Source organism: Salvelinus fontinalis, chromosome 8, assembly GCF_029448725.1.
Source record: "Salvelinus fontinalis isolate EN_2023a chromosome 8, ASM2944872v1, whole genome shotgun sequence".
In the NCBI taxonomy this organism is placed as follows: Eukaryota; Metazoa; Chordata; class Actinopteri; order Salmoniformes; family Salmonidae; genus Salvelinus; species Salvelinus fontinalis.
This window is the reverse complement of record NC_074672.1, coordinates 27,708,596-27,717,479: the sequence shown is the minus strand read 5'-3', so window position 1 is coordinate 27,717,479 and position 8,884 is coordinate 27,708,596. Positions and strand designations below refer to the sequence as shown.

General features: G+C 40.3%; 1 protein-coding gene across 1 annotated transcript in view; it reads left to right on the top strand.

The window, feature by feature from the left end:
* The first annotated feature begins 583 nt into the window (after positions 1–583).
* Positions 584–8,884, top strand: part of LOC129861007 (uncharacterized) — a 133,004-nt gene continuing 124,703 nt past the window's right edge. The window contains exon 1 of the mRNA XM_055932017.1: positions 584–871. The gene's annotated coding sequence lies outside the window, so the exon portion shown is untranslated. The remainder of the gene's footprint in view (positions 872–8,884) is intronic.

Sequence of the window (8,884 nt, the reverse complement as noted above, 5' to 3'; positions counted from 1 at the left end):
GAAATTGTTTCATGGTGTGTTTATATTCTTCTTCAGTATAATTTGATTATTTGATATATTTTACATGTGATGAGGCCAAACAGAGGGCCAGGGATAATTACAGACGCTTATGATAATCTGAAGTACCCAAAAGGGCCACTAGATGTCTTGTGATAAATTACATAAAATCCTTCAAAGTGACCCAGGTTATGGTAGTTTACTGGTAGTTTACTTTCCCACCATTCTGCACACATTTCCCACCATTCTACTGTGCTGTGATAGGAGGAGAGGCTGAGGTGTTAAGCCAATAGCGTGAGATGTGGGCCAATGCATTGGGGAGGTTAATGAGCATAGCCTCTGGGCACTCAGCCAAACACAAGCCATAAATGCTGCTAGTGCTAACACTACGGCTAGCTAGCGCTCCCACAATGAGCCTGACATCAACTATCAGCGTCGTACATAGCTTTGCTAATAATACACCCAGAGAGAGAGAGGGAGAGAAAGAGAGAGAGAGAGGGAGATAGAGAGACAGAGAGAGAATGAGAGGGAGGGGGGGAGAGAGAGAGGGACAGAGCGAGAGAGATAGAAAGAGGGGGGTTAGAGAGATCAAGCAAGCTAAAGTGAGAGAGAGGGAGAGTTTAAGAGCATAGAAGAGTTAAGAGCAAACAGAGTGTGAGGCAAGGTAGAGAGAAAGGAACATTTTGAAGACTGAGTCGGAGACAGAGAGAGAGAGAGAGAGAGAGAGAGAGAGAGAGAGAGAGAGAAAGTGAGAGGAGGTGAAAGAGAGATGGAGCGAGAGAGAGAGCTGTATGTCTCTATGTGCTTCACGGCTAGCTGATCCAATGAGCTGATCCAATGAGCACTCACTCACCACGCAAAGACACCCAGAGAGGTAAGTAACCAGAACGCTTTCCAGCCTTCGTGTGTGTGTGTGTGTGTGTGTGTGTGTGTGTGTGTGTGTGTGTGTGTGTGTGTGTGTGTGTGTGTGTGTGTGTGTGTGTGTGTGTGTGTGTGTGTGTGTGTTTTGTGAGACAGAAAGTTAGTTCGAGAGTTGGATAAAATATGTAGGACTATGTGAGTTGTGTGATAGAGAAAGAAGTGTTCGTATCTGAGAAGATACATCATGCATGTGTGGATTGTATATGGTTTATGGTACAGCAGTCTGTGTGTCCAGTACATGGTTTATGGTATAGCAGTCTGTTTCCAGTATATGGTTTGTGGTATAGCAGTCTGTTTCCAGTATATGGTTTATGGTATAGCAGTCTGTGTGTCCAGTATATGGTTTATGGTATAGTAGTCTGTGTGTCCAGTATATGGTTTATGGTATAGTAGTCTGTGTGTCCAGTATATGGTTTATGGTAAAGCAGTCTGTGTGTCCAGTATATGGTTTATGGTATAGCAGTCTGTGTGTCCAGTATATGGTTTATGGTATAGTAGTCTGTGTGTCCAGTATATGGTTTATGGTATAGCAGTCTGTGTGTCCAGTATATGGTTTATGGTACAGCAGTCTGTGTGTCCAGTATATGGTTTATGGTACAGCAGTCTGTGTGTCCAGTATATGGTTTATGGTATAGCAGTCTGTGTGTCCAGTATATGGTTTATGGTATAGCAGTCTGTGTGTCCAGTATATGGTTTATGGTATAGCAGTCTGTGTGTCCAGTATATGGATTATGGTATAGTAGTCTGTGTGTCCAGTATATGGTTTATGGTATAGCAGTCTGTTTCCAGTATATGGTTTATGGTAAAGCAGTCTGTGTGTCCAGTATATGGTTTATGGTATAGCAGTCTGTGTGTCCAGTACATGGTTTATGGTATAGCAGTCTGTGTGTCCAGTATATGGTTTATGGTAAAGCAGTCTGTGTGTCCAGTATATGGTTTATGGTATAGCAGTCTGTGTGTCCAGTATATGGTTTATGGTAAAGCAGTCTGTGTGTCCAGTACATCGTTTATGGTATAGCAGTCTGTGTGTCCAGTACATGGTTTATGGTATAGCAGTCTGTTTCCAGTATATGGTTTATGGTATAGCAGTCTGTTTCCAGTATATGGTTTATGGTAAAGCAGTCTGTGTGTCCAGTATATGGTTTATGGTATAGCAGTCTGTTTCCAGTACATGGTTTATGGTATAGCAGTCTGTTTCCTGTACATGGTTTATGGTATAGCAGTCTGTGTGTCCAGTATATGGTTTATGGTATAGCAGTCTGTGTGTCCAGTATATGGTTTATGGTATAGCAGTCTGTTTCCAGTATATGGTTTATGGTATAGCAGTCTGTGTGTCCAGTATATGGTTTATGGTAAAGCAGTCTGTGTGTCCAGTATATGGTTTATGGTATAGCAGTCTGTTTCCAGTACATGGTTTATGGTATAGCAGTCTGTTTCCAGTACATGGTTTATGGTAAAGCAGTCTGTGTGTCCAGTACATGGTTTATGGTATAGCAGTCTGTTTCCAGTACATGGTTTATGGTATAGCAGTCTGTGTGTCCAGTATATGGTTTATGGTATAGCAGTCTGTGTGTCCAGTATATGGTTTATGGTATAGCAGTCTGTTTCCAGTACATGGTTTATGGTATAGCAGTCTGTGTGTCCAGTATATGGTTTATGGTATAGCAGTCTGTTTCCAGTACATTGTTTATGGTAAAGCAGTCTGTGTGTCCAGTATATGGTTTATGGTATAGCAGTCTGTGTGTCCAGTATATGGTTTATGGTATAGCAGTCTGTGTGTCCAGTATATGGTTTATGGTATAGCAGTCTGTGTGTCCAGTATATGGTTTATGGTAAAGCAGTCTGTGTGTCCAGTATATGGTTTATGGTAAAGCAGTCTGTGTGTCCAGTATATGGTTTATGGTATAGCAGTCTGTGTGTCCAGTATATGGTTTATGGTAAAGCAGTCTGTGTGTCCAGTATATCGTTTATGGTATAGCAGTCTGTGTGTCCAGTATATCGTTTATGGTAAAGCAGTCTGTGTGTCCAGTATATGGTTTATGGTAAAGCAGTCTGTGTGTCCAGTATATGGTTTATGGTAAAGCATTCTCTGTTTCGAGTATATGGTTTATGGTATAGCAGTCTGTGTGTCCAGTATATGGTTTATGGTAAAGCAGTCTGTGTGTCCAGTATATGGTTTATGGTAAAGCATTCTCTGTTTCCAGTATATGGTTTATGGTATAGCAGTCTGTGTGTCCAGTATATGGTTTATGGTATAGCAGTCTGTGTGTCCAGTATATGGTTTATGGTATAGCAGTCTGTGTGTCCAGTATATGGTTTATGGTATAGCAGTCTGTTTCCAGTACATGGTTTATGGTATAGCAGTCTCTGTTTCCAGTACATGGTTTATGGTATGGCAGTCTGTGTGTCCAGTACATGGTTTATGGTATAGCAGTCTGTGTTTCCAGTATATGGTTTATGGTATAGCAGTCTGTGTGTCCAGTATATGGTTTATGGTAAAGCAGTCTGTTTCCAGTATATGGTTTATGGTATAGCAGTCTGTGTGTCCAGTATATGGTTTATGGTATAGCAGTCTGTGTGTCCAGTATATGGTTTATGGTAAAGCAGTCTGTGTCCAGTACATGGTTTATGGTATAGCAGTCTGTGTGTCCAGTATATGGTTTATGGTATAGCAGTCTGTGTGTCCAGTATATGGTTTATGGTACAGCAGTCTGTGTGTCCAGTATATGGTTTATGGTATAGCAGTCTGTGTGTCCAGTATATGGTTTATGGTATTGCAGTCTGTGTGTCCAGTACATGGTTTATGGTATAGCAGTCTGTGTGTCCAGTACATGGTTTATGGTATAGCAGTCTGTTTCCAGTACATGGTTTATGGTAAAGCAGTCTGTGTGTCCAGTACATGGTTTATGGTATAGCAGTCTGTGTGTCCAGTATATGGTTTATGGTATAGCAGTCTGTTTCCAGTACATGGTTTATGGTAAAGCAGTCTGTGTGTCCAGTATATGGTTTATGGTAAAGCAGTCTCTGTTTCCAGTATATGGTTTATGGTATAGCAGTCTGTGTGTCCAGTATATGGTTTATGGTATAGCAGTCTGTTTCCAGTACATGGTTTATGGTATAGCAGTCTGTTTCCAGTATATGGTTTATGGTATAGCAGTCTGTGTGTCCAGTATATGGTTTATGGTACAGCAGTCTGTGTGTCCAGTATATGGTTTATGGTATAGCATTCTGTGTGTCCAGTATATGGTTTATGGTATAGCAGTCTGTGTGTCCAGTATATGGTTTATGGTATAGCAGTCTGTTTCCAGTACATGGTTTATGGTATAGCAGTCTGTGTGTCCAGTACATGGTTTATGGTATAGCAGTCTGTGTGTCCCGTATATGGTTTATGGTATAGCAGTCTGTGTGTCCAGTATATGGTTTATGGTACAGCAGTCTGTGTGTCCAGTATATGGTTTATGGTATAGCAGTCTGTTTCCAGTACATGGTTTATGGTAAAGCAGTCTTTGTGTCCAGTTAATGGTTTATGGTATAGCAGTCTGTGTGTCCAGTATATGGTTTATGGTATAGCAGTCTGTTTCCAGTACATGGTTTATGGTAAAGCAGTTTGTGTGTCCAGTATATGGTTTATGGTAAAGCAGTCTCTGTTTCCAGTATATGGTTTATGGTATAGTAGTCTGTGTGTCCAGTATATGGTTTATGGTATAGCAGTCTGTTTCCAGTACATGGTTTATGGTAAAGCAGTCTGTGTATCCAGTATATGGTTTATGGTATAGCAGTCTGTGTGTCCAGTACATGGTTTATGGTATAGCAGTCTGTGTGTCCAGTATATGGTTTATGGTATAGCAGTCTGTTTCCAGTATATGGTTTATGGTATAGCAGTCTGTGTGTCCAGTATATGGTGTATGGTACAGCAGTCTGTTTCCAGTACATGGTTTATGGTAAAGCAGTCTGTGTGTCCAGTATATGGTTTATGGTATAGCAGTCTGTGTGTCCAGTATATGGTTTATGGTATAGCAGTCTGTTTCCAGTACATGGTTTATGGTAAAGCAGTCTGTGTGTCCAGTATATGGTTTATGGTAAAGCATTCTCTGTTTCGAGTATATGGTTTATGGTATAGCAGTCTGTGTGTCCAGTATATGGTTCATGGTATAGCAGTCTGTTTCCAGTACATGGTTTATGGTAAAGCAGTCTGTTTGTCCAGTATATGGTTTATGGTAAAGCAGTCTCTGTTTCCAGTATATGGTTTATGGTATAGCAGTCTGTGTGTCCAGTATATGGTTTATGGTATAGCAGTCTGTTTCCAGTACATGGTTTATGGTATAGCATTCTGTTTCCTGTATATGGTTTATGGTATAGCAGTCTGTGTGTCCAGTATATGGTTTATGGTATAGCAGTCTGTTTCCAGTACATGGTTTATGGTATAGCAGTCTGTTTCCAGTACATGGTTTATGGTATAGCTGTCTGTGTGTCCAGTATATTTTTTATGGCATAGCAGTCTGTGTGTCCAGTATATGGTTTATGGTATAGCATTCTGTGTGTCCAGTATATGGTTTATGGTATAGCAGTCTGTGTGTCCAGTATATGGTTTATGGTATAGCAGTCTGTTTCCAGTACATGGTTTATGGTATAGCAGTCTGTGCGTCCAGTATATGGTTTATGGTATAGCATTCTGTGTGTCCAGTATATGGTTTACGGTATAGCAGTCTGTGTGTCCAGTATATGGTTTATGGTATAGCAGTCTGTTTCCAGTACATGGTTTATGGTATAGCAGTCTGTGTGTCCAGTACATGGTTTATGGTATAGCAGTCTGTGTGTCCCGTATATGGTTTATGGTATAGCAGTCTGTGTGTCCAGTATATGGTTTATGGTACAGCAGTCTGTGTGTCCAGTATATGGTTTATGGTATAGCAGTCTGTTTCCAGTACATGGTTTATGGTAAAGCAGTCTGTGTGTCCAGTTAATGGTTTATGGTATAGCAGTCTGTGTGTCCAGTATATGGTTTATGGTATAGCAGTCTGTTTCCAGTACATGGTTTATGGTAAAGCAGTTTGTGTGTCCAGTATATGGTTTATGGTAAAGCAGTCTCTGTTTCCAGTATATGGTTTATGGTATAGTAGTCTGTGTGTCCAGTATATGGTTTATGGTATAGCAGTCTGTTTCCAGTACATGGTTTATGGTAAAGCAGTCTGTGTATCCAGTATATGGTTTATGGTATAGCAGTCTGTGTGTCCAGTACATGGTTTATGGTATAGCATTCTGTGTGTCCAGTATATGGTTTATGGTATAGCAGTCTGTTTCCAGTATATGGTTTATGGTATAGCAGTCTGTGTGTCCAGTATATGGTTTATGGTACAGCAGTCTGTGTGTCCAGTATATGGTTTATGGTATAGCAGTCTGTTTCCAGTACATGGTTTATGGTAAAGCAGTCTGTGTGTCCAGTATATGGTTTATGGTATAGCAGTCTCTGATTCCAGTATATGGTTTATGGTATAGCAGTCTGTGTGTCCAGTATATGGTTTATGGTAAAGCAATCTGTTTTCAGTACATGGTTTATGGTATAGCAGTCTGTGTGTCCAGTATATGGTTTATGGTATAGCAGTCTGTGCGTCCAGTACATGGTTTATGGTATAGCAGTCTGTGTGTCCAGAATATGGTTTATGGTAAAGCATTCTGTGTGTCCAGTATATGGTTTATGGTATAGCAGTCTGTGTGTCCAGTATATGGTTTATGGTATAGCAGTCTGTTTCCAGTACATGGTTTATGGTATAGCAGTCTGTGTGTCCAGTACATGGTTTATGGTATAGCAGTCTGTGTGTCCCGTATATGGTTTATGGTATAGCAGTCTGTGTGTCCAGTATATGGTTTATGGTACAGCAGTCTGTGTGTCCAGTATATGGTTTATGGTATAGCAGTCTGTTTCCAGTACATGGTTTATGGTAAAGCAGTCTTTGTGTCCAGTTAATGGTTTATGGTATAGCAGTCTGTGTGTCCAGTATATGGTTTATGGTATAGCAGTCTGTTTCCAGTACATGGTTTATGGTAAAGCAGTTTGTGTGTCCAGTATATGGTTTATGGTAAAGCAGTCTCTGTTTCCAGTATATGGTTTATGGTATAGTAGTCTGTGTGTCCAGTATATGGTTTATGGTATAGCAGTCTGTTTCCAGTACATGGTTTATGGTAAAGCAGTCTGTGTATCCAGTATATGGTTTATGGTATAGCAGTCTGTGTGTCCAGTACATGGTTTATGGTATAGCAGTCTGTGTGTCCAGTATATGGTTTATGGTATAGCAGTCTGTTTCCAGTATATGGTTTATGGTATAGCAGTCTGTGTGTCCAGTATATGGTGTATGGTACAGCAGTCTGTTTCCAGTACATGGTTTATGGTAAAGCAGTCTGTGTGTCCAGTATATGGTTTATGGTATAGCAGTCTGTGTGTCCAGTATATGGTTTATGGTATAGCAGTCTGTTTCCAGTACATGGTTTATGGTAAAGCAGTCTGTGTGTCCAGTATATGGTTTATGGTAAAGCATTCTCTGTTTCGAGTATATGGTTTATGGTATAGCAGTCTGTGTGTCCAGTATATGGTTCATGGTATAGCAGTCTGTTTCCAGTACATGGTTTATGGTAAAGCAGTCTGTTTGTCCAGTATATGGTTTATGGTAAAGCAGTCTCTGTTTCCAGTATATGGTTTATGGTATAGCAGTCTGTGTGTCCAGTATATGGTTTATGGTATAGCAGTCTGTTTCCAGTACATGGTTTATGGTATAGCATTCTGTTTCCTGTATATGGTTTATGGTATAGCAGTCTGTGTGTCCAGTATATGGTTTATGGTATAGCAGTCTGTTTCCAGTACATGGTTTATGGTATAGCAGTCTGTTTCCAGTACATGGTTTATGGTATAGCTGTCTGTGTGTCCAGTATATTTTTTATGGCATAGCAGTCTGTGTGTCCAGTATATGGTTTATGGTATAGCATTCTGTGTGTCCAGTATATGGTTTATGGTATAGCAGTCTGTGTGTCCAGTATATGGTTTATGGTATAGCAGTCTGTTTCCAGTACATGGTTTATGGTATAGCAGTCTGTGCGTCCAGTATATGGTTTATGGTATAGCATTCTGTGTGTCCAGTATATGGTTTACGGTATAGCAGTCTGTGTGTCCAGTATATGGTTTATGGTATAGCAGTCTGTTTCCAGTACATGGTTTATGGTATAGCAGTCTGTGTGTCCAGTACATGGTTTATGGTATAGCAGTCTGTGTGTCCCGTATATGGTTTATGGTATAGCAGTCTGTGTGTCCAGTATATGGTTTATGGTACAGCAGTCTGTGTGTCCAGTATATGGTTTATGGTATAGCAGTCTGTTTCCAGTACATGGTTTATGGTAAAGCAGTCTGTGTGTCCAGTTAATGGTTTATGGTATAGCAGTCTGTGTGTCCAGTATATGGTTTATGGTATAGCAGTCTGTTTCCAGTACATGGTTTATGGTAAAGCAGTTTGTGTGTCCAGTATATGGTTTATGGTAAAGCAGTCTCTGTTTCCAGTATATGGTTTATGGTATAGTAGTCTGTGTGTCCAGTATATGGTTTATGGTATAGCAGTCTGTTTCCAGTACATGGTTTATGGTAAAGCAGTCTGTGTATCCAGTATATGGTTTATGGTATAGCAGTCTGTGTGTCCAGTACATGGTTTATGGTATAGCATTCTGTGTGTCCAGTATATGGTTTATGGTATAGCAGTCTGTTTCCAGTATATGGTTTATGGTATAGCAGTCTGTGTGTCCAGTATATGGTTTATGGTACAGCAGTCTGTGTGTCCAGTATATGGTTTATGGTATAGCAGTCTGTTTCCAGTACATGGTTTATGGTAAAGCAGTCTGTGTGTCCAGTATATGGTTTATGGTATAGCAGTCTCTGATTCCAGTATATGGTTTATGGTATAGCAGTCTGTGTGTCCAGTATATGGTT